Source organism: Cetorhinus maximus, chromosome 23 (genome assembly GCF_964194155.1).
Source record: "Cetorhinus maximus chromosome 23, sCetMax3.hap1.1, whole genome shotgun sequence".
NCBI lineage: Eukaryota > Metazoa > Chordata > Chondrichthyes > Lamniformes > Cetorhinidae > Cetorhinus > Cetorhinus maximus.
This window is the reverse complement of record NC_135901.1, coordinates 54,342,477-54,365,233: the sequence shown is the minus strand read 5'-3', so window position 1 is coordinate 54,365,233 and position 22,757 is coordinate 54,342,477. Positions and strand designations below refer to the sequence as shown.

At 44.0% G+C, this 22,757-nt stretch overlaps 1 protein-coding gene and 1 pseudogene across 1 annotated transcript in view; both read right to left on the bottom strand.

Annotated features, from left to right (window-relative positions):
• The window catches only part of LOC144698562 (uncharacterized), a 1,040,782-nt gene that overhangs the window by 329,391 nt on the left and 688,634 nt on the right, over positions 1–22,757 (bottom strand). The gene's annotated exons all lie outside the window — the stretch shown is intronic.
• LOC144698048 (uncharacterized) lies at positions 291–19,727 on the bottom strand (annotated as a pseudogene).

The following is a 22,757-nucleotide window of genomic DNA, read 5'->3' as shown; positions in this document are numbered from 1 at the left end:
AGTCAGAACTTTGAATAGGTTCCTTATCAGTGTGAACAAGTTGATGTGTATTGAGGTGGGATGACTGAATGAATCTCTTCCCACACCTGGAACAGGTCAATGATCTCTGTCCCCCATGTGAGTACGCTGATGAACACTGAATTCACATGAACACCTGAACCCAGTCCCACTGTAAAAGTACATAAACTGTCTCTCGTCAATGTGAATATGTTGATGGCACATCAGCTTCACAGAACTTTTATAACATTCCCAGAATCCAGACATTTAAAAGATCTTCCGCCAGTGTGAACTCACTGCTGTGTCAACAGGTTGATTGAATCATTGAATCCCTTCCCACACATGGAGCAGGTGAATGACCTCTCCCCGCTGTGAGCCATCAGGGAATGTGGGTTGTTAAAGCTCTTGTCACAATCTAAACATTTAAACCCTCTCTCCAATCTGAACTTGGGTATGCGGGCCCGAGAGAGAAAGATGTGAGTTCAGAGCTCAGACAAGGGGGAACTTCAGAGACAGTTTGTCCTGGTGGGCGAGTGGAAGGGAGGGAAGTAGCAGAGGCAGCTGATTGGATTGTCTCAATCTTAGTGACAAAGAAGCTCCATGAGCTCCTCACACTTGTTGCTGGAGGTGAGGATGGAGGAGAGAGGAGAGAGGGAGAGCCCTTCAAAAGGAACTAACTTGTGTTTGACATATTAAAAAGATTCAGCACACTGTGTGTTTGGGAAAAAAAACTGATTTATTTGACTTTTACCCAGAATATTAGCCCCTAGAATTGGGCCAGGGTTTATTAACATCAGCAGAAACAGACCCCAATGAACATGATTCAGTCCTGGATGTGATTAACAGCAAAATCCAATTACTGTAGTCACCAGAGCTTGCTGGTGTCTCAGCAAGTGGGATGACTGAAGGAATTCCTTCCCACACTCAGAGCAGGTGAATGGTCTCTGCCCAGTGTGAACTCGCTGGTGTAAAATGAGGGCAGACGACCACCTGAACCCAGTCCCGCATTGAGAGCACCTGAATGGTCTCTCGTCACTGTGAACACATTGATGGGACATCAGTTCGCTGGAACTTTTAAAGAACTTCCCACAGTCTGGGCATTTAAAAGGTCTCTCCCCAGTGTGAACTCGCTGGTGTGTCAGCAGGGTGGAAAACTGAGTGAATCCCTTCCCACACTGGGAGCAGGTGAAAGGTTTCTCCCCAGTGTAAAGCCGCTGGTGTCTCAGTAGGGAGTTTAACTGAATGAATCTCTTGCCACAGTCGGAGCAGGTGAACGGTCTCTCCCCTCTGTGAATTTGCTGGTGTACAGTGAGTTGAGATGATCGCCTGAACCCAGTCCCACAGTGAGAACACCTGAATGATCTCTCATCAGTGTGAGTTCGCTGGTGTTTAATGAGTGCAGACGATGTCTTGAACCCACTCCCACAGTGGGGGCACATGAACGGTCTCTCATCTATATGAACACGTTGATGGCACATCAGATCACGGGAACTTTATAGCACTTCCCGCAATCTGGACATTTATGTGGTCTCTCATCAGTGTGAACTCGCTGGTGTGTCAGCAGGTTGTATGAATGCGTGAATCCCTTCCCACACTCAGAGCAGGTGAACGGTCTCTCCCCAGTGTGAATTCGCTGGTGTCTCAGCAGCGAGGATGACTCAGTGAACCCCTTCCCACACTTGGAGCAGGTGAATGGTTTCTCCCTGGTGTGAACTCACTGGTGTCTCAGCAGGGACGAGGAATCAGTGAATCCCTTCCCACAATCAGAACAGGTGAACAGCCTCTCCCCGGTGTGACTGCACTGATGAGTTTCCAACTTGGATGGGTAATTGAATCCCTTACCACAGTCCACACATTTCCGTGGTTTCTACCCATTGTGACTATATTTATGTCTTGACAGACCAGATGATCGACTGAAGCCTCGTCCACACACACAACACGTGTACGGTTTCTCCCCACTGTGAACAGTGCTTTTTCCTTCCATGTTCAAAATCCAATGATATTCAGATTACCACAAATTGGGCGACCCCATCAGAACCAGATGTGATGTTTGGTTTCAAATTCCAGACTGCAAATCCTCCCCTTCTAAAACCCTGTAAAATTGATTTAAAACAGAAAAAAGAGAGTGAGAGCAAATCCACAAAAACACAAAGGCAGGTTGTGAAATTGAGCTGAATGAATCTGGTAATCTGTGGGCCTGGAGCTAGGAATAAGTGACCATGAAATCTGGTGGATTGTTGCAAAAGCCCAACTGATTCACTAATGTCCTTCAGGGAAGGGAACATGCCACCTGGTCTGGATGTACACAAGACTCTGGCCTCTGTTACAGGAGAGAAAGGGAGGGAGAGAGGGGCAGGTGAGACGGGGGTGAAAGACTTTATACATCTACAATGCAACTAAAGCTTTGACAGAATCTCCCAAACCCTCAGCTTCCATCCCAAGGAGGACCAGGGTAGCAGGTGTATGTGAACACCATCACCTCCAAGTCACAAACCATCTTGACTTGTCTGACATCCAGTATTGGGAAAGAGACATTTCCTCCATTTAAATATTGAGAAGGCAGAAGCCATTTTCTTCAGTCCCTGTTACAAACTCCACTCCCTAGCCAGACTCCATCCCTCTCCCTGGTAACTGTCTGAAGCTGAACCAGATTGTTCACAAACATGGTGAAATATTTCACCTTAAGATGAGCTTCCAACCACATAGCCACATCATCACCAAGATCGCCTATTTCCACATCAGTAACATCTCCTGACTCCACCCAGTCTCAGTTCATGTGCTGCTGAAACTCTCATCCATTCCTTTGTTACCTTTAGACTTAACTAGCCTAATGCTCTCCTGGCCGGCCTCCCACATTCAACCTCTCTGTAATTTTCAGGTCATGTAAAACTCTGCTACCTGTGTGCTTACTCACACAAAGTCATGTTCACCCCGCACCCCTGTGCTCAGTGACCTACAAAGGTTTCCTTTTCATAAGCACCAACATTTTAAAGTTATCATCCTTGTTTTCCTCCATGGTTGTGATCATCCCTGTCTTTGTAATCGCCTCCAGCCATATACCCCTCCGAGATCTCTACCCTCAGCTAATTCCAGCCTCTTGAGCATTCCCGATTTTAATCGCTACACCATGGGTGACCGTTCTTTCATTTGCCTAGTCCACAAGCTCTGAAATATCCTCCTTAAATCTCTCCACCTCATTTTCCCCCTTTTAAGATTCTCCCTAAAACCTACCTCTTTGACCAAGCTGCCCTAATATCTCTTCTTGTGGCTCAGTATCAAATGTGAATTTGTGACATTTCTGTGAAATGTCTTGGAAAGTTTCATTATTTTAAAGGCACAATATAAATACAAGTTATTGTTACTGACCTGGACATATATCGTTGTCTCTGTCTCACCAAGAAGACATTGTAACTCTAAGCGTGAAGCAGACAGAATGGGAACAACTTGTCCATCAGTCATTGAAAAGGTTCCAAAAACATTGCCCCCTACAAAGATGGCGGCAGCGCATGCGCCCTGCTGCACGTTGCCCCAAATAAAGATGGCGGCCGTTAATCAAGATCTGCAACTGGGAGAAAGCTGCGGCCTTGCTCGGTGCAAAAGGGGAGACGGGCCCAGGGAAACCGGGAAGTTCGATTTTTCGGGTTTGCGGTTTACACAACATGTTTACGAAACCGCTCCGCTCACCCACTGGATCCATCGTTCCCTTCGCCCCGCCATTCTCCCACACACCGATTGCGGATCCGAGAAAGAACCTTATCTCTAGCGCCATTACTCACACTGCGCATGCTTCACTACCAGCCCGACCTCGCCCCTCATTCACTCCGATTGGTTGGAGGACCAGCCGGTCCTCCAGTGCTGCCCCCTCATCCTATTGGTCCGGCGCTGCCGTCAATCAGCCGGGCATTGTGACGGTTTCAGATGGTGAGAGCGGCCACAGACTCAGCCTGACTTGCTGATTCTTGGCAGCATTTTCTGTTTGGGAATTAGAGCTAGAGATGGATGGTCAGTTCCCCTCTGTCCGGGGGGGATTCACACTCATTTCCCTAGTGCACTGATTATCACCTTTACTTTACATGAGAAAGTCCCTGGTTCAATCCCGGCTGGAAGCTTTGCGTTTACAATTTATTTTTATTCATTCATGAGATGTTAGGGAGGAGTTCAAGGATTTTGACCCGACAACAGTGAAGGAACGGCGATACATTTCCAAGTCAGGATGGTAGTGGCTTGGAGGGGAACGTCCAGGTGGTGGTGTTCCCATCTATCTGCTGTCCTTGTCCTTCTTGGTTTATTGTTAGAAGAGGTGGAGTTCAAAGAGTCTGATGATCCAATGAAAATTTACATTGAATGAGATGTGCACTTGATCTTACTTAGCTTCCAATACATAAATTAACAGATTCAGACAAAAAAAAATAACTGATAAAGGCAAAATAGTGTGGCTGCTGGAAATCTGAAACAAAAACAAAAAATGCTGTAAAAACTCAGGAGGTCTGACAGCATCTGTGGAGAGAAAGACAGAGTTAACGCTTCGAGTCCTTATGAGTCTTCTTCAGAGCGAAGAGAATAAAAATGTGGTGAAATTTATACTGCTTAATGGGGGTGGAGCAGGTGAAGCTGCATTGAAGGCCAGCGATACGTGGAGTTAAAAGAGAGATTGCCAAAGATGTCATAAACAAAAAGTCAAAGGGTGTTGACGGTGATGGTACTGGCGAAATGAGGTGCTAATGGTGACATTAAGGGTAGAAAGCAGAATGTGATAATAGTCGGACAAGGGTAAGCACTCTGGAAAAAAACATGAGCAACTGACAGATTGCTCTAGTGGGGGTGGGGTGGGGGGAGGGGAAGGTGGTGGGAGAAAAGATCGAAAATAGGCTATAAGGTGGGGATAAAACGATGAATAAAATTGAAAATGAATTTTAAAAATAATAATAACAATAAGTGGAAAAAATAACAATTAAAAAGTGAAAATTAATATTGAAAATAGTGGATAAAAAAAGGGGTGAGGATGCAGGAGAGAGTTAATGGGCTGAAGTGATTGAACTCAATGTTAAGTCCGGAAATAAACTGAAACTGGCATTGTAATGGCGGCCAGATTACCCACAATCCCGTGCGCCTGAGAAACCGCCCTATCTGCCGCGGGTTGTCTGGGTGGAATGCGCATGCTCGGAGTCTCCTGCTCTCTTTGCTTGAGGTTGGTGCCGGAGAGCAGCCGGAAGCGGCGGATTGAGAGAGTGGAGAATGTTGATTGGTTCAGATTCGGCACTGGGGCCGCACTCGGGATTTATAAACCCCGCCCCCCGACACTGGCCACTCACCTGACAGCTCACAATGCCCGGCTGATTGACGGCAGTTGCGGACCAATAGGAGAAGTAGGCAGTGCTGGATGACCGAATGGGAGCAGCTGCTCCTCCAGCCAATGAAAGTGAATGAGGGGCGGGGCTGAGCCCGGATCTCCCTCATTGGCTGAAACTCTGCATCATTCTGAAAACGGATTGTCTCAAACTCCAGGAGAAAAGTGGACCTTTCAGTTTGTGACTTTAAACAGATGAAACCCTGTGGGTGTGGAGCAGACATTTCAACATTTGTTACTGATGAAACAATGTACAAACAATTCAAGGGCTGACTTTAAGGAATAATAGGGCAGACAGGGAAAGTCATCGTTACCACTGGAGGGAAAAAGGTTTCAATAAATGAACGAGCAGAAGGGTTAGGACAGGTTAGGGAGAAGGTTAATACTGTCATCATTCAGAACATCACATGGAAGCCAAGGCCAGAGAGAGGGAGGCCCTCCACAGACAGGTCGAGAAGGACCAGAAGGGAAATATTACCTTTGTCACAGCCATATATAATGTCATTTGTGGCTTCAATAAGAACTGTTTTGGAACTGTGGTGGGGAATAAACCTGATTGGAGGGATTCAAACCTGGTGTCCGAGGAAAGATGGACATGGATTTGGGAGATTACAAAACGTTTAAGTATTTTTGAAAGGAAAGTGAGACTAGAAATGGGGCGGCAGCATGCAAAGATGCTGAAGGGTTTGTGTTTTTATTTAAGGACAGTGGTAATGACGTAAGTTTTAAAGGAGAGAGGAACAGTACTTGAAAAGAGAAAACCATTGACAATGTTAGCAAAGATGGGGAAGTTGTGTTGTCAGTCGTTTAGTGGCAATAGGGTTGAGAGAGAAGGTGGTGCCCACAGAGGGCACTGAGAGGTCATGAGGGAAGGTGGGAGAGAAACTGGAGAAAGATGTGGGCTCAGGTCTTGGACAAGGGGGAACTTTAGAGACAGTTTGTCCCGGTGGGAGATTGGAAGGGAGGGAAGCAGCTGATCGGATTGTCTAAGTCTTAGTGACAAAGAAGCTCCATGAGTTCCTCATATTCTAGCTGGAGGTGAGGATGAAGGAGGCAGGGGTAAGGGAGAGCCCTTCAAAAGTAACTAACTTGTGTTAGAGATATTATAAAGGCTCGACACACAGTTTACCTAACACAAAGCAGATTTATTTGAATTTTACTGGGTTGGAGTTTATTAACATCAGCAGAAACAGACCCCAATGAACACTGTTCAGATCTGAATGGCATTTGTAAGAAAATCCAAACCCTGCAGTTCCTTGTGGACTCTGTGGTGCTTCAGCAGGTGGGATGAGCGAGTGCATCCCTTTCCACACACTGAGCAGGTGAATGGCCTCTCCCCCGTGTGAACTCGCTGATGTGTCTGCAGGATGGATGACTGAGTGAATCTCTTCCCATACACAGAGCACGTGAATGGTCTCTCTCCAGTGTGAGTGCGTCGATGAATTTCAAGCTGGGATGGTCTATTAAATCCTCGCCCACAGTTCCCACATTTCCATGGCTTCTCCCCAGTGTGAACTCGCTTGTGTTTCAGTAGGGTGGATGCATCTGCAAATCCCTTTTCACACACAGTGCAGGTAAATGGCCTCTCCCCATTGTGAACTCGCTGGTGTGTCTGCAGCGTGGATAACTGAGTGAATCCCTTCCCACACTCAGGGCAGGTGAATGGCCTCTCCCCAGTGTGAATTCCCTTGTGTTTCAGTAGAGTTGAAGGATCAGAAAATCCCTTTTTACACACTGAACATGTGAATGGCCTCTCTCCAGTGTGAGTGCGCCGATGAATTTCCAACTGAACCTCTTCCCACAGTCCCCACATTTCCACGGTTTCTGCCCAGTATGACTGCACTTGTATTCTGACAAGTCAGATGATCGGCAGGAGCCTCGTCCACACACAGAACACATGCACAGTTTCTCCCCACGGTGAACGGTGCTTTTTCCCTCCATGTTCAAAATCCGATGATATTCAGGTTACGATGAATTGGCGACACTGTCAGATCCTGATGTGATGTTTGGTTTGGGTTTCCCGACTTCAAATCCTCCCCTTCTAATGCCCTGTGAAATTGGGTTAAAACAGAAAAAAGGAAGTGAGAGAGAACCCACATAAACACAAAGGCAGGTTATGAAATTGAGCTGAATGAATCTGGGAACTTGTGGGACCGACACTAGGAAAAAGTGACCATGAAAACTGCTGGATTGTCATAAAAACCCAACTGGTTCACTAATGTCCTTCACGAATGGAACCTGCCAACTAGTCTAGGCCTATACAAAACACCAGCATCTCTGGGAGGAAACAGAGAGGGAGATGGGAGAGGCAGGGGTGAAAGAGAGAGATTTTATACATCTACAACTCCACTGGACCTTCGACAGAATCTCCAAAACCCTCAACCTTCACCACCTGGAAGGACCAGGGTAACAGGTGCATGTGACACTGTCCTGACTTGTCCGGCATCCAATACTGGATGAACAGAAATTTCCTCCATTTAAATACTGAGAAGACTGAAGCCATTGTCTTCAGGCCCACTACAAACTCCACTCCCTATTCAACGACTCCATCCCTCTCCTTGACAACTGTCTGAGGCTGAACCAGACTGTTCACAATCATGGTGAAATATTTCACCCCAAGATGAGCTTCCAACCACATATCCACATCATCACCAAGACCGCCCATTTCCACATCAGTAATAAAAACAGAAGATGTCGGAAACACTCAGGAAAGATAGAGATGTAATAGGTTTTGAGTCAGTGAAAGGGGGATTGTGAGGGAAGAACAAAATGGAAGGTCTGTGATCAGGTAGATCCACCTCAGTAACATCGCCCAGCTTTGCCATTACCTCAGCTCAACCATTTCCGAAACTCTCATCCATTCCTTTGTTCCCTCTAGACATGACGATGCTGACACTTTCCTATCCGGCCTCCCACATTCAACTTCCATAAACCTGAGATTATCCAAAATTTCACTCTCTGTATCACAGAGTCACAGAATTGTTACAGCACAGAAAGAGGCTATTCGGCCCACGCCGTCTGCACTAGCTCTCTGAATGAGCAATTCACTTAATGCCAATCCATACCTTCTCCCCATAACCCTGCACACACTCCCTTTTCAGGTATTAATCCAATTCCCTCTTGAATGCTTCGATCGAACCTGCCTCCACCACACTCTCAGGCAGAGCATTCCTGATCTTAACCACTCACTGTGTGGTAAGGTTTCTACTAATATCTCCATTGATTCTTTTTCAATTACCTTAAATTTTTGCCCTCTTCTTCTTGAACCTTCCACCAATGGGAATATTTTCTCCCTCTCAACTCTGTCTAGACTCCTGATGATTTTGAATACCTCTATCAAATCTAAAAAAATCTTACTCACACCGTGTCCCTTCCCCCCATCAGCACTCTGCGGATTGGCCTACACAGGCTCCCGGTGAAGCAACACATCAATTTTAAACTTCACATCCCTGGTTACAAATCCTTCTGTGGTCTCCTCCTCTCCATTTCCAGTCACACAGATGTTCAAAATCTCATAGCATAAATAAAACAAACAAACCTTATTCTTTCCACATTCAAAAGCTGATAATATTCAGTTTCTGAGGAATTGAGTGACTGTGAGACTTGAATATGATTGTTGATTTGAGTTTCCTGTCTTGAAATCCTCCCCTTCTAATATCCTGCAAAAGAAATTTACAAGACCTATATCAGAAGAGACAAATATTTCTCTTGGTGAAGTGTAAATCCTCCGCTTCAAACCCCCTGTAAAAGGAGTGTCCAAAATCAAATCCCTGAGAGTCCAGGATGCAAATTCACCACATTCTCTCCTCCTGTTACCTGGACCAGGATGACCGCGCATGCGCCCTACAGCACATTGCCCCCTATAAAGATGGCGGCCGTTACCCCGGGCCTGGCAAAGGGAGAAATCCAGACTTTTTCGGCCCGTTCTCTGCAAATACAAGACCGGTACCTTGTTATTTGGGGTCTACGGCCTGAACTGTGTCTTTATGAAGCCTCCCTGCCCACTGTGCTGGCTCCATTCCTCCTCACACACCCATTAACTCTGTTAGTTTGCTCCGCTCGACATTCTCTCACGCGCTCTGAGCAGCTTCAGTCACAGACCTGCATTGCACATGCTCATGAAACACACCGAATTGCGCATGCTCCAATCACGCGCGCGCTCGCACACACAGCTCAATGCGCATGTGCAGGGAGCTGCTTTAATAAGGATAGGGCACATTCTGTCCCGCAGCGAATGCTGGGTGACCACCCCGCCATTGAAAGGCGATAATGCAGAATGGAAACCTATGTCCTGTAAGCAGAATACAATGAGTGCCATTGGGCCAAGATATAAAATTGTTGAATCAATTGTTGCAATCTGGCATCCACCATAATTCTCTCCTGGATGTAATGAGCAGCAGAACAAACCCCGTCAGTTAGATCTGAACTCAATGGAGTCTCAGCAGATGGGGTGAGCTAGTAATTATATTTCCGCCATACTTGGTACATTTAAACCGTGTCTTGCCAGTAGCAGTACTCTGATTTTGGATCAAATCCTTTGAACTTTTAAAGGTGGAGTGTTACCATGTGGGGAAACTGAATAAAGCCCTTTGCACACATGAAGTATCTGAATTTTTAAAAAAAAACATTCACGGGATGTGATCTTCGCTGGCTAGGCCAACATTTATTGCAGTGTCCGCAGTTGCCCTTAAAAAGGTGGTGATGAACAGCCTTCTTGAACCACTGCAGTCCATGTGGTGTAGGTACACCCACAGCGCTGTTAGGAAGGGAGTTCCAGGATATTGACCCAGTAACAGTGAAGGAACACCAATACATTTCCAAGTCAGGATGGTGAGTGACTTGGAGTGGAACTTCATGGTGGTTGTGTTCCCATGCATCTGCTGCTCTTGTCCTTCTAGATGGTAGTGGCCGTGGGTTTGGAACGTGCTGTCTAAGGAGCCTTAGTGAATTCCTGCAGTGCATCTTGTAGATGGTACATACTGCTGTCAATGTGCATTGGTTGTGGAGGGAGTGAATGTTTGTGGATGTGGTAGCAATCAAGCCGGCTGCTTTGTCCTGGATGGTGTCAATCTTCTTGAGTGTTGTGTGAGCTGCACTCATCCAGACAAATGGGGCGTATGCCATCACACTCCCGACTTGTGCCTTGTAGATGGTGGACACGCTTTGGAAAGTCAGGTGGTGAGTTACTTGTCACACGACTCCTAGCCTCTGACCAGCTTTTGTAGCCACAGTATTTATTGGTTAGTCTAGTTCAGTTTCTGGTCAATGGTAACCCCCAGGACGTTGATCGTGGGGGATTCAGTGATGGTAACACCATTGAACATCAAGGGACGATGTTTGGATTCTCTCTCTTGTTGGAGATGGTCTTTGCGTGACATTTCTGTGGTGCGAATGTTACTTGCCACTTGTCAGCCCAAGCCTGGATATTGTCCAGGTCTTGCTGCATTTGGACATGGACGGCTTCATTATCTGAGGAGTCGTGAATGGTGCTGAACATTGTGCAATCATCAGTGAACATCCCCCCTTCTGATCTTATGATGGAAGGAAGGTCATTGATGAAGCAGCTGAAGATGGTGGGGCCGAGGACACTACCCTGAGGAACTCCTGAAGCGATGTCCTGGAGCTGAGATGACTGATCTCCAACAACCACAACCATCTTCCTTTGTGCTAGGTATGATCCAACCAGCAGGTGTTGCACTGGTGAGACTGTGTTGCTGTGTCTGTAAATGGGATGATAGAGTGAATCCCCTTCCTTTTCCAGCTGGTGAATGATCTGTTTACAGTGTGAGTTTACCTATACGTCCTCAGCTCAAACATAGATCTCAAACCCTTCTGGTAATGGGTTCCACATTCTTAGCACTTAGTTAAAGAATCAGTTAAAGAAAAACAAAATACTGCAAATGCTGGATATCTGAAATAAAAACTGAAAATTCTTGAATTCTCAGCAGATCTGTTGTGTCTGTCGGGAGGGAAACATGGTATTCATTTCAGGTCTTTAACCTTTCGTCAGAACGACACTGCATCCGAACTGTTAATTATGCCTCTCAATCCATAGTTGCTGCCAGATGTGGTCAGGGAACTCAAGAAGAAAAGGAAAATCCATTTTGAGGAATGGGGTCAGAGGAGAATGAAGAGTGAACTGCCCGACTGACCAGAGACAGTCAAGTACCTTTCCCTTCTTTAAGGTGCTGGAACATTGATTCTGATGTTATCAGTGAAATTAACTGATCTGAGACATTGAAAATATTCTCGTTACTGCACATCAGGAATTCAAACCTAATATCGGCTTCGGGACACTCAGAATACTTGGTAACAGACAAGACAGCGAAAGCCTCGAAGGGAGACGGCACTGATTGAGGGAGAGCTGGTTCCCAGTGACATGGATGTGTCTTCAGTGGGTGGGATCAGACTGTTTCCATGTATCCACAATGAATGCCCCACAATTTATTTTGGAAGAGTAAAGCTGATCGAGAACAATGGTCATTTGGGTGGTGGTAATTTGAAGATTTGACTTACTGACACCCTGCTGGGGATATCTTGCAACTGGGGTTTGTATCATTCTCTGTGGCACAGTTGGTCATTGTATTTGTTTGCCATCTGAATGGTTGTTGTTTCGAGACCATCCAATGGTGAAGCTTTTGCCGTTTTCTCCCCGTCAACATTCATTTTCACAGGGTCCTGGTTTGTCAATGGGGACTTGAGCTGCAAGATAACATTCCCATAACGTTGCCAGCTCTACTGTTATCTAGTGAGTTCCAATGTGAATGGTTTTTTAAAAAATAACTTTTCTGTCAAATGTAATGAGAAAAGATTTGGACCCACTAAGTACCTTCATATAACTTATTAGAAATCCATGAAATTATTGGATTCAAACAAACTCATCAATTATTCTCTCTTCCTCAGCTCTACAGTGAGTGAGACAGGGAAAAGCAGAAAAGCAGCAATATTCCAGCCCCGCACTCTCCATTCAGCCACTGCCAGCAGAAAGCGGCTGCTGCAGCTTCAATCAGCGGGTTACTGCCCATCCCTGGATGCAAGATACCCCAACCCGGGCCAAGCCTCTCAATACACGGAGCACAAGCTCAGGAAAATTCAAGTAGATTATATCCCGGTCACTAAACCTCCGAGCAGCATTTACAGAATACCCGAGTGAGTGAGTCACAAATAAAAGTCACAGCTACTTTCTATATCGTTTCACTGGAAAACTCCTTCATTTTATTGAAAATCTGACTGTTGTGAATCTGAAAATGAGCACCATGGGATTTGTGCTACAGATTGACTTGTTTTCCATTGTTTGTCCGTCAGGTTTTCAATTCAATTTGTGTTGGATATTGAAGGCAAGCTGGTTTCAAAATGAGGGCACAAAGCAGGTAAATGTTAAACCCAGGAACAAAACCTGAGGAAAATGGATCCCAATATTTGGAAGGAGGTGCAACAAAAATCGGAAGTTATGAATGATGTTGTTGATGATCGAGTGAAAAGCATTAGACAGTTCGTCAATCATCACGGCTGAGTTGTTGAATGGATGGTTTCAACATGCATCGAATCTCTCCAGGAATGTTCAAATCTTATGGACTGTGCTTCTCATTATTGCTGATTTCAACCAGGTGTTTACAGAACTAACTATCGGATCAATGGAAGAAAAAAACATGCAGCAACCCTCTTTAGCTCTGAAGAAGAGTCATATGAACCTGAAAGGTTAGCTCTGTTTCCCTCTCCACAGGTGTTGTCAGACCCGCTGAGTTTTCGAGCATTTTCTGTTTTTATTTCATGTTTCCAGCATCCGCAGTATTTTACTTTCATCCAAAAATTCTCCTGATATTTGGACTCTGACGGAATGAAGGGCTATCGGGATGTGGTGGAGAATTGGTGGTGGGGCTGGAGATCCGCCCTCCTATGCTGCAGTCTGTATGATTTTCTACCAAGAACATTAGCCTGTGCATTGGGCCAGTCATCGTGGCCGAGTGGTTAAGGCCATAGAGTTCAACTCCATTGGGGTTTCCCGCTTCTCATTATTCCTGGCTTTAACTGTGTGTCTCCAGAGTTAATTATCAGTTCAATTGAATAAAATCCATCCAAACATTCGGGAGTTTTCCTATTTCCCATTATTCACGAAAACATTCACGAAACTTGCAGTTGGAACTGGAACAAAACTTGGTGTCATGCTTGCTATCTGGGTGTTTGTCTCTCCTCAGAGACAAACCCGTGCCCTCTGTCACTCTCAGTGTCGATGTCTGTGTGTGTTCCTCTGTTTGTGTCAATGTGGTTCAGCTCCTGAGGGGGTGAACACATTTTTACCAGCACAAACTTTATTCACATTAGTGGTGCAGCTTCATATTAAAATGTTGCAGAGAAAGATATCAGGATAAAAGATGCAGTAGGGGTTTGCAATGTTTGGAAGGAGACGCAGCTCAGAAGTGGAAGATGTGAACGATGTTATTGATGATTGAGAGGAATGCATTGCAACCTTGGGGCTTTTGTAGATCGATTTCCTTCTACACTTTGAAATTCAGAACAAGCTGATTTATCAGGCGGAAAGGAACATTTTTTCTCCATGTATTTTGGGATTTGGAGGATTTTTTCCCCCCACATGTCCGTCTCGCTCTGTTGGCTGAGCATATGACCCTTTATCTCAGAGTTGTGGGTTTAAGCCTTGTAATTTTTAAAAATTCTTGCTGCTTTGAAAAAAAACCACCAACCTAACCACTGCGGCTACCGTGAAATTTACTGAAAGTGACTGACAGGCATCAAATTCAAACCACTTTCAAGTCGCATCTGTTTCTGCTTCTGTCCCTGCCTCGCCTCCAGCTCCCTCTACCCGTCCAGCTCCCAGGTCAATTAGCTGCTTGATGAAGATAAAGCCAGTTCGTGAGAATGTAAGACACAAGTTGAAATGTTTGCACACAACAGGGTAAAGAGACACCAGGATCTCATCTTCCTGATTCTCCCAGATGCCGATTACGGGGATGTACACAGTGCCGATTATCCACGGTCACACCCTCCTTATGTACGTTGTTCAGCTTTGAAATTGTTCATATTTTCACATTGGATTTCAATGTGGAGAAAGCAGAGCTGTGATAAGCTTATATTGTTCAGCAGATGTACTGCAAGAAGGTACATAACAGGCTGATGGTAACAGTGCTCTCTGGACACGGTGAGCTCCAGTAAAGGATTGGCACCATTAATGTGTCGTTCAATTAGTCTCGTGACAAATCTTGTGCTAGAAATGACACGAAAACTCGCTGAATTTGCTCCATAATTTGTTTTCAGACGAGCCGAATACAAGGTAAGAAAGCACATCTCGATGGACTGGGTTATAAAATGGCAGAAAGACTGTGGAAGAAGCATCTGTGGTGTTGGAAAACATAAAATTATAGAAAGCTACAGCAAAGAAAGAGGCCATTCGGTCGGGCCTGCTGCTATCAAAGAGCAGTTGTAATTTGCTGATCCATCAGGAGTAATATTTGTACCAGTGCAAACAGGAGGCAGCAAGATTTATCCTTCTCACCCATATTTTGACCACAAATTCCATGGTCAGTGATTTGCAACCAGCCCTTGTCATTTTTTCGTTCATTCGCTCACTCTACGCCTTGTGTTTGTTCTCGAACTTCTTGTGTGCCTGAGGCGAAGCTTAAACTTTCAGTCCACTGACTCTGGTGGAGCTGTTAAATGTTTTCAAGCAATAAACAATCAAGACTCGTTTTAACAAGTTCACAAGGTCAATCTGACTTATTTCCACGGCCGTGCATCGAACTCGGGCCACGGCTGAGGGAGCACCAAATGCTAACCACCAGGGAAGTTGCGGAAAAGATATGCGATTTGGCTTATCTACACTGCTTTTGCCTATTTTTGTTTTCATTTCAGATTTCTTTCACCACAAAACTACATGTTTCGGCTCAGCACAAACCACTTCTTCCGCCAATAAAAATAACAGTTGCAGTGAGCTGGAACATGAAATTGACAGTGAGGTGAAATAGTCCCACAAGCTGCTCATATGTAACTGTCAATTTCCAAAACCCTCCAACCTAATCGCTGTTGGTCCAATGAAGGTGCCGAATCCGAGTCACTGGACTACCCGAGAAACTACCAATCAGGCTTGATTTTTGGCTTATGGAGGCTACTTTTGACCAATATCCTCTTTTATCTTTCGCACTGATATTTTTTTCTGTAACATTTTAACATGAAGTTGCACAACTAATTCGAATGACGTTTGCGACGTTAAAAACACGTTTACCCCTCAGGGAATTGAACCACATTGACAATCACAGAAAAACAGAGAGGGATATACACCGAGAGTGACAGAGGCCTAAAGAGAGACACACGCCCAGAAAGCGAGGATGTCACCAACTTGGCTCAGTTATTGTTCCATTCCTAAAAGCAATTTCCCTGAATGTTCTTCCAGGGGAAGATTTCCAGAAAATACTGCTGTACTTGCATCGGTTTTCTTCTTATTAAATGACAACTAATTCATTTAAAATCACAAACGTTGAAAATCTTAGTCAGCAGGATTCGAACCCTCGTGTTAATATTTAACAACAAATACAAATTAGTGAACTTTCACCCCCACTTGAACAAACTTGGATAATGCTCTTTCCCAGCTTCAAACCGTTGCTTTGTCACATATGAAATGACTGTGACCCCCACTGCCCTGCACAAACCCTGCGCTGTAAAGACCCCAATGGAGCTGTCTGGAATGTTAAGCGGTGACGTCATGCAGCAGCACTTTGGGTCTTTGTTTTGAAGAAATGGAATTCGGCTGTTCTCATTAGGAATGCTGGAGGCAGACTGATCAACAATGTCATCATCAAATGGCACAGCGCAGTAAGAGGACCTTCCACCCATGGTGTCTTTGTCAGTTTTGTACAAACAGCTTTCTATTTAATCTCAATTTCCTTCTCTTTCTTCTTAACCCAGCGTTTTCTCGCTTTCAAGCCATTGCACAATTCCCATTTGCAAACTCGGAGTTAAGAAAGCCAATATTGAAAGCTTCAGCTGGTTCCTCACCTGAGCAAATACCCGAGGGTTGCTCCCGGCATTGAAGTTTGCAGTGCTTTACTGTGCTCGGAATAACAAGGCAGTACAATTTGCAGGGTGACCTGGAATCAATCAGGCCGAAAGCCCTCTTCCTCAGCTGTAACAATCGCATGATTTCATATGAACAACGTTAATACACGTTGAAGGCTCGTTGCTGTGGCCGAGTGGTTAAGTTTAGACTCGAAAACCATTTGGAATCTCCCCACGTAGTTTTGAATCCTGCCGACTGCGCTGGTCCCTGTCTTTTCCTTTTGGTGTCTCCAGAATTAATTATTAGTTAAATTGAATCAAAACCTTCCAAACTCTCCCGTGTATTTTTCTTGCTTCATTTCCAAGTTCCTGCATTTCCGTTCATCTGCAAGTATTCACCAAATCTCGAAATGAAAACCATGGGATTTTTTTTCCACTGTTACTCGCTTTCCTGTTTCCAAGGCAAATACTTATCCTCTATAAGATTCCATACCCAGTTCTAAATTATTTTAAACCAATTTAGCTATACTATCTATTGAAGCATGTGATCGAACCAGCTCTTTGGATTTCTGTAACAATCATTTATCTCAGTTCTATAACAGACTTGGTCGGTAGGTTGAAGAGGAAACGTAATGAGAATGTAAATATTAACTCAGTAATAATAAGGACATGCTGAATCAGAATAAACGTCTTTTGTAAATTCAGTACGAAATCAATTGTGTAAATGAGTAATGGTTATATCGAAAACAGTATAATGAACCAAAGTCAAGCTCATCATGTGATTTACTCAGGGAAACTTTGTTAATTCAGGCAAACTGCATGGATTCTGCAGAAACTCCTTCTTCAGAAGTGAATTGGACAGTTACTTGAAGTGGATAAGCATCAGGTTTATGAAAAGAGAGAATTACATTGAGACTAATTGGTTTATCTTCACAACAGAAGCTGGCATAGATAGGTTTAGTGGTTAGGATTTGGTACTTTCACCGCCACGAACCTGGTCCGGATAGATATGATGATCTGATGACCTTCTAACTTGCTGTGTCATTAGATGATGACATTGTTGATCAGTCTGTCTCCAGCATTCCTATGAGAACAGCCGAATTCCATTTCCTCTAAAGAAACACCCAGAGTGCTGCTGCAGGACTGTATTGTAATCAGGTGCATTGGGCTCATTTTACCGCAGTGTTTCTGTAGTGTAGTGGTTTTCACGTTCGCCTTACACGCGAAAAGTCCCCGGTTCATAAACCAGACAGAAACATTGTCAAAACTCCCTCTCTTAAGTGAGAGAGAAGTTGAATTGTTCCTGTTGGTTGTGGAATACTAGCTGAATGCAATATCTTGCAAGCATCTTCTACTCGCCCTTCACCATTTTGCAGAATAAACACTCAGCAAAGTGAGTGTATTTTTCTGCTAGCAGTGGGTGATTGGAGAGTGCGGGGCCGGAATATTGCTGCTTTTCCCTGACTCACTCAATGTGGAGCTGAGGAAGAGAGGACAATTGATGGGTTTATTTCAATCCAATAACTTCATAGATTTTGAATGTGTAATATGCAGGTAGACGGTTGATCAGCTGTTAAATTATATTTGGCATTAATATTCAGGGGTAAAGAATCATTGCTATTGGAACTCGTTGGGTAACAGGAGAGTTGGCTTTTGGTGTCTTTTTGAGTGGCAATGAATTCTGTCTGTGTTTTACATAAACGTGTTATTTTGTGGGAGAAACGTGTCTCTGGTGAAAGGGGTCTGAAATGAAAATAAAGGGCACAGGTAGCAATAATCAGCCAGACTGTAATTCTCGTGAGCAGCTTCCCTGGAGGTCTATTGGTTTGAATTCGGTGCTTCTCCGCGGCCTGGGTTCGATTCCCCGTCAAGGAATGAAGGTTCATTGACCTCGTGCAAAATGTTAAAACAAGCCGGAGTTGTTTCTTGATTAAAAACATAAAAGCTGTGCCTGAATCTGTGAAGTGCGTACTGAAGTTATGTTGCAGAGCTGGAAATGTCATCCTTGCAGCAAATAAAGAGATGAATATAGGGAATGAGAGAAGGGCTGCGATAGGGTGCAAAGCACTGACTATATAGAGGGTGGTGAAAGACAAAATATAGGGGTAATGGGGGCGATTTTGCTGTTTGCACAGACACAAATATTTTCCAGACCTGGTTCCAAATCTCGTGCGAAATAACAAGAAAACTTCTCGCTGAATCTTGCAGCTCTTTCCAAACATTGACAACTCCTCTTATGTCTTCTCTCCTGATATTTTTTTTCTGTGAAATTTTGATATAAAGCTGCACAACGAATGTAAAGAAAGTTTGTGATGGGAAAAATGTGTCCACACCCCTCGGGGAACTGAACCACATTTTCACACACAGAGGTATACACCGAGAGTGACAGAGACCTAAGGAGAGACAAACACACAGAAAGTAAGGATGTCACCAACTTGGCCAATTATTGTTCCATTTCAGGCTGCAGATTTATTAAATGTTTACAGATGAACAGAAATAAGAAACGCGGAAATGGTTGGATGGTTTTCATTTCATTTAATTGAAAATTAATTCCGAAGGCAATTTGTTAAAGTCATGAGTTTATTCGGGCTGTGTCACAGGAAGAGAGGAATGAGGATCAGGAGGAGGCCATTCGGCCCTTTGAACCTGATCCGCCATTCAGTAAGATCGTGGCTGATCTGATTGTGGCCTCGAGGCCGCTTTGCTGTCTTCTCCTCAATATTTGGAAAATATTGTCAATTGGCAGGTGGGAAAATGGAGAAGGAACCAAAACACAAAACCCAGTCTCCAGCTTTCTGAATCTTTAGAAACTCTTTGGGAACCGGAATCCGAGGAGAATGATGGGTAAACTGTCTGACTGACCAGAGACAGTCAAGGCACCTTTCCCTTCTTTAAGACGCTGGAACATTGATTCTGATGTTATCAGTGAAATTAACTGATCTGAGACATTGAAAGGATTCTCGTTACTGCACATCAGGAATCCAAACCTAATATCGGCTTCAGGACAATCAGAATACTTGGTAACAGACAAGACACCGAAAAGCTCGAAGGGAGGCGGCACCGGTTGTAGGAGAGCTGGTTCCCGATGACACGGATGTGTCTGCAGTGGGTGGGATCTGACTGTTTCCATGTAACCACAATAAATGCCCCACCCTTTAATTTTGGAAGAGTAAAACTCTTAAGAGAGCAATGGTCATTCCTGTATCAGCAATCTGAAGCTTTAACTCGCAGACACCCTGCTTTAGGATACCTTGCAGGTGAAGCTTGTATCAGTCTCTGTGGTGCAATTGGTCATCGCGTTGTCTATCAGCCAGAAGGTTGGTGGTTCGAGGCTACCCAGAAACGGAGTTTGCACTGGTTTCTCTCCATCAGCATTCATTGTCACACAGTTCTGGGTTGTCATTGGCTACTTGAACTGCAAAAAAATGTCCCACAAACGTTGCAAACTCTATCCTTACCCAGTGAGTTCCCACACCAATGTTTTTGTTATGAATGTTCATTCCAAACACAATAAAAACAATGAACGACTATGTAATTACATCTAATTCATTAGAAACATGTGAAGTTATTGCATTCAAACAAACCCATCAATTATTCTCTCTTCCTCAGCTCCACAGTGAGTGAGACAGGGAAAAGCACAAAAGCAGCAATATTCCGGCCCCGCACTCTCCAATCACCCGCTGCCAGCAGAAAGATACACTCACTTTGCTGAATGTTTATTTTGTGAAATGGTGAAGAGGAAATGTAATGCGACTGTGAGATATTACATTCACTGAACATACAACCACAAACGCGAAAGATGCAATAAGTGCCAGCTCACTGTCAAAAAAGATGCCTGCCATGTTAAATTTTAATAGAAAGAATGAGGAGAGACAAGAGAAATATAAACTGCAGTGGGGAAAATGCGAGCTTATAAAATTAGCTGAATTCCTTTGCCACTAGCCGGCATGGACACGACGGGCCGAATGTCATCCTCCTCTGCTGGAGACATTTATGATTTTATACCATCGACATTAACCTCTGCACAGGGCCAGTTGTTGTGGCCGATTGGTTTAGTTGATGGGGCCCAAATCCATTGGGCTTCCCCGCTTCTCATTATTCCTGGCTTTAACTCTGTGTCTACTTAGAGACAAAGCCTCTCTCACTCTCGGTGTTTATGTCTGTGTGTGTGTTCCTCTGTGTGTGTCAATGTAACTCAGTTCCCCGAGAGGTGAATACATTTCTACCAGCACAAACTTTATTCACATTAGTTGTGCAGCTTCAAGTTAAAATGGTAGAGAAAAAATATCAGGATGAAAGTTGCATGGAGAGTTTGAAATGTTTGGAAGGAGGTGCAGCTAAGAAGTGGAAGATATGAATGATATTATTGATGATTGAGAAGAATGCATTTGAACCTTGGGGCTTTTGTAGGTCGATTATATTCCACACTTTGAAATTCAGAACCAGCTGAGGCTCCAGGTGGAAAACAGCGTTTGTCTCCATATGTGTTGGGATATGAAGGTTTCTTTCTCACCCCCCCGCTTTGCTCTGTCGTTAGATCATGAGACACTTAGTTTTAGTGTCGTGGATTTCGAGCCCCGTGCTGCATCTCTTAAAATTTTGCTGCTTTAAACCAAACAAGAAAACATCATTCTGTGGAACTTGCATCGAGGCTTAAAGGGTTTTCACAAAACGAAATTAAACAATTATTAATAAAGGAAATAATTTTAAGCACATACATTGGTCTATAAATTAGTACAATAATAGCTCCCCTAATTAATCTAACTCCCAGTTATAACTTCGTTAACAGTAAAACACATAGCTTTTAAAAGACCCAGGCAAGTTGCTCCCTAAACAGTCGAATTCAAAGTGAGATCCTTCACTTCAGTTCGTGCAGACAGCAAATTGAGACTTAGAGCCTGGAGGCTTTTCGCGCTTGTTAGATCTTAGAATTCCTTCCCTTGCACACCGCTTTCTCTCCTTTATACATATTTTCCCATTTTAATGCAAATTCCCAATGTTTCAATATGTCTTGGGGATTACCTCTCTAATAATCAAAATGTATCTTAATGCTAATTTTACGAACAATCCATGGGATAAAATAAACACACTGTTTCTTAACTTCTGCTGGCTAGATGAAATATTTCACTCCCTCTTTTGAATTCACGCTACTCCAGTTTATTTTAAAATACAAATGTTCCCTTTACACCTCACATTCTACAACTTCACCCTTGTTCACCGATTTAGCATTTCAAACCGAGCTTCTCTTCTTACATCAAGGACTTCCACCCAGCTGCCTCCAATTTAATTAAGTCGAACACACACGGACAGACACACATAGAAAGACTCAGACCCCACTCTTACTCTACTTTAAAATTAATTCCAAATAACATTACAAAAAAATTGTATCTTCCTGAAAACATCCTCAGTTCAGCGTTGGTGCTTTCAATTTTGATACGGTAATTTCAAGGTGGTTATATTGGGCGGAATCTTACGACCCCGTGGCAGTGGGGCGGGGTCGAAAACTGCGACGAGCCCGTCAAAAGCCCATTGAGTTTGGTGGGATGGTAAATCCATGCGACGGAGGGCAGTGGACAGGCTGACTTCAGAATGGATAAGGTCAGAGTGTGCAGGTATAATTCAGTAAGACTGTATTCATTAAAGCCAGGGCGACGTCAGATTAGTTCAGTTATATTCAATGTATACATTGGGCTGGTAATTTCAACGAGAAAAGATCGTATTCAGCAAACGTTCTTTCAGCTTGGAATAGGGAATTTCAGCAGAGTTTTACTTGCTGTGGACAGGAACAGTTAAGTAAATGTAATTTCAGTTTTGACAGCCGCAGTTGAACGTACACACTGTGCATTGGTTCATTTCAGCATTGCTACATTCTGTGCTGACAGGCCCAACGCTGACTGTTTATATGTGCAGTATACATAGTCTTAGTTCTGTACTTTTACATTCGGAGTTGACAAGAGCTTAATCAGCATGATTGCCTTGATTGTGAACAGGAGCAGTTCAAGAGGGTCACTGCCAGTTTGGGCTGGCCCTACTTATCAAGGTAACATTTAGCATTACGTCAATAAAGAAGCAAAGAAACAGACAAACAGATATAGAGATAGATAATAGAGATAAATAGATAGATAGATGGTTTGGTAGGTAGTTAAATCACTATAGACACTATAAGACAGTATTAATTTCAGTACAAAAACAGAATTACCTGGGAAAACTCAGCAGGTCTGGCAGCATCGGCGGAGAAGAAAAAAGTTGACATTTCGAGTCCTCATGACCCTTCAACAGAACTGATTAATTTCAGTGCCTGTTTAAGCCAGGCATGTAGGCAGTACTTCCCAATGATTGTATGTTCATATCAAACAGCCTGTTCCTTAGGATTGTCGCAGCAAGCAATGTACTGACTGTACCCAGCTAG